Raw genomic sequence first — 3,876 nt, forward strand, 5'->3', positions numbered from 1 at the left:
ATTGGTAGCGATGGGGGCCCGCTTTCGCCCTCATTATTCCCCCTTTATCTTCCTTTGAGGGCTCTGGGCAAGGTGCTAGCTCGAGCATCTTTTCCAGTACCGGATTGTCCAAACCCTTAGGAAGGGGGGCCAAACACCGAATCATCTTTGCCTTTGTTAGCCAGTCCTGGTCAAAGAGCGATTTCTCAGAATGACGTCATGATAAATGAAAGACGGTGTGTTCGGCTAGAGGGTTACTTACTTGGTCGGCGGTGCGGTTGCTGCTCAGGCCCACGTCCTCGGTAGTATCCGGACACTCTATTTGGGGTCCAAAGAATGATTTTTACATTTCCTCGTGCGTCAGGCCGAGGAAATTCTGAATAGAGCGCGATCCTTCTGGGTTGAACTCCCACATGCGGAGGGGCCAACATTTGCAAGGCTAGACTCGACGAACCAACATGACTTGCACCACCGTAACCAGACTGAAATCTCCTTCGAAGAGATCTTGAATGAGGTTCTGCAGTATAGGCACGTCCTTGGCTGGACCCCAGCTCAGCCCTCTGCTAATCCATGACATCAGTTCTGGTGGAGGGCCCGAGCGGAAAGCAGGGGCAGCAACCCACTTGGCACTTATGGGAGCTGTGATGTAAAACCACTCCCGTTGCCATAATCCGGACACCTCTGGAAAGGAACCCTTTGGCCATGGAGCTCCAGCGATCTTGCTTATTAATGCACCTCCGCACGCTACATGCTGCCCCTCGACCATCTTCAGCTTCACGTCAAAGGTCTTGAGCCATAGGCCGAAGTGAGGGATAATGCGAAGGAAGGCCTCACATACGACAATAAATGCCGAGATGTGGAGAAAGGAGTCTGGGGCTAGATCATGGAAATCTAGCCCGTAATAGAACATCAAACCCCTAACGAAGGTATCCAGAGTGAGGCCTAGACCTCGGAGGAAGTGGGAGATGAACACAATGTTCTCGTTGGGTTCGGGAGTAGGGACGACCTGCCCTCGGGCAGGCAGACGATGTGAAACCTCGGCGATCAGGTATCTGGCCTCCCTCAACTTCTTGATATCCTCTTCCATAACGGAGGAGGGCATCCACCGGCCTTGAAGGCTAGATCCAGACATGATTGAAGGTCCGAAGCACCTGACCTGGGGTTTGGGTGTTATAACTCGAGGCGGGGGAAGGATTCGATTGATCACGGGAGGGGAAAAAGTAAAAGCCTTGTCCCTTTATAAAGAGGGTGAATATCAAGCGTCCTCCTAGTGGCCGTTTGGGGCTTGCCTAAAATCTAGGAGTCCTAGGCACGGTTGGGTTACCCACGACCCTATTGATGAGAATCCCATAATTAGGGGAACACGATCTCTGCTTTGACAAGACTTGTCAAGAAACCGCCTCGCGTTATGTGTGGAGCTGGTTGAAGAAAAACGGTTTGAATAATCACCGAGCCATGGCCTGATGTCATGTTGCCAAAGCATGTCAGCAGATTAAGATTTGTGGAAATATTATTCTCTCTACGGTGGTATGTGGAATTTATTTTGCAGGGTCGGACACTATCCTGGTATTCAAACTCTTCTGTGATGTGTTCGGAGGAGGAACCCGCTTTCAATGCCGAAGACAACACTGCGCGCCTAACTCATCGTCATTGAAGCCTGGTTCAGGGGCTACTGAGGGAGTCCGGGATTAGGGGGTCTCCGGACTTCCGGACTCTATCCTTTGGCCGGACTGTTGGACTATGAAGATAAAAGATTGAAGACTTCGTCCCGTGTCCAAATAGGACTCTACTTGGCGTGGAAGGCAAGCTAGGCAGTACGGATATGGATATCTCCTCCTTTGTAACCGACCTTGTGTAACCCTAGCCCCCTCCGGTGTCTATATAAACCGGAGGGTTTTAGTCCATAGGACAACAACAATCATACCATAGGCTAGCTTCTAGGGTTTAGCCTCTCGTGGTAGATCAACTCTTGTAATACCCATATCATCAAGAATAAATCAAGCAGGACGTAGGGTTTTACCTCCATCAGGAGGGCCCGAACCTGGGTAAAACATCATGTCCCTTGTCTCCTGCTACGATCCGCCTAGACGCACAGTTCGGGAACCCCTACCCGAGATCCGCCGGTTTTGACACCGACGCCCACCATGTCGGAATGGGCTCAGAGGCGGTCGTGTCACGTCTAATTGAAGTTACTAACCTACCCCTATTTAGAGCAGTGGAAATCGGGCCGATGGATTGTCTGTGTAATGAGTAGACAGTAATTTCCATCTCCCAAACACTTGGCTTCAGGCAGCCGATGTGGGAGTGGACATTTTGCTGCTTCTTTCAAATTTTGGGACAATAAGCATCCATGTTTACCCTAGCAACTAAATTCGAATCCATTTTGTATTCCTATATGAATCTTTATAAATCATTCTATGTGTTTTTATATATCTTCAAAAGGACGACAAAGATGTATTCCACTGTCATATGAATATGGTTACAAATGCCGATACTCAAATTCAGAAACTAGAATCCAGTTTAAGGTGAATTCGAATATTTGGAACACTTCATGTCCAACTCAAATGTCACACGCGGCCTAATGTGTACTCCCATTTAGATATGTACACAAGCGATGTATCAAGATTTAAATAGCGAGTCAATCAACCAAGAATGTACAGAACTAATATACATATAAACACTTATAGAGTATATGGATCAATAATATCAACTAACATACATAAGTGAGGCCGCTGTACTTTTTTTTGGCTACAACAGCATCCTTTTTTAGCCAACATCTTGGCATTTTCTGATGCGTGCCACTTATGGTCCATCTGTACTACTACTATTGCTGAATGCACATTCAGCCCGATTGGCATATTTGTAGGTCTGGCACAACAATCCAAATGAAATGTCCCCGAGTCTTATCAATTAATACAGACTTGTGCTCAAATAAAATTACAAACCAAAAAAAACAATTATTACATGATCTCTAAAACAAATGGTTTGATTGATTAAATGAACAGACAACACAAAGGTTATTCAACTATGGAAAGAACATTTCACCTATGATTTACCAAGCAGGAATTTAATTTCCTTTTTTCCTTCAGGACCTTAACAATCTGGCCAGTCTCAGCTTGCTTCATTTTTAAATCCACCAAATATTTAATGGTTGTCTTGAGTACTGCTTGTGATTGTGCTGTTTCCTTCCTCAACATATCAACTTCATCTCTAAGTGCAGAATCAGAATCTCTTTCTACCACTAGTTTAGCCTCTAGAGCATCAGCAGTTGGCAATTCATAATGCATGATTGGGCCAGTGCCACTTCTGTGGGATGATGCAACGTCCATGGGGACCTCGCTCTTTGATCTTGGGCTAACCTGTTTTGCCATTAAAGTTCCGATTGGATTCAGAAAAGTTGAAGTTAGCAAAACATCTCAACTGGGACTTATAATAGCAAACCAGTTAAACAAACAAGGAATTAAAGAGTTTCAATTGGATGCTGAAAAGTAGTTATTAACATCATTGTAACCCGCTGTTGCAGCAGCAAAGCAGTTAAACAAACAAGTAGATATTTAAGTTAAGGCAAACAAGTAATTCTTAATAGTATGTATCAAACACATAGATAGGCGCAGTCTACAATATGATTAACAAGCTATGCCATTATGTAATCAGTAGCAAACTAAATTAAGCCAAGCAACGTAATTGAACAATTTTGCAATAAGTGGCTAACTAAAATTCCGAGAAGCAGGTAACTGAACTTACGCTAGTTCTTTGTACAGGCACACTGCAACTTCTTTTTCGCTTACAAGGTTGTACGAAGGAGTCCATGGCATCAATTGCTTGGATACGCAGTCCCAATACTTCTTTCTTCCCACACTGCATGGGTAAGTCGAATGGTTCATCTGGTAAGATGGT

Source organism: Triticum urartu, chromosome 7, assembly GCF_003073215.2.
Source record: "Triticum urartu cultivar G1812 chromosome 7, Tu2.1, whole genome shotgun sequence".
Lineage (NCBI taxonomy): Eukaryota > Viridiplantae > Streptophyta > Magnoliopsida > Poales > Poaceae > Triticum > Triticum urartu.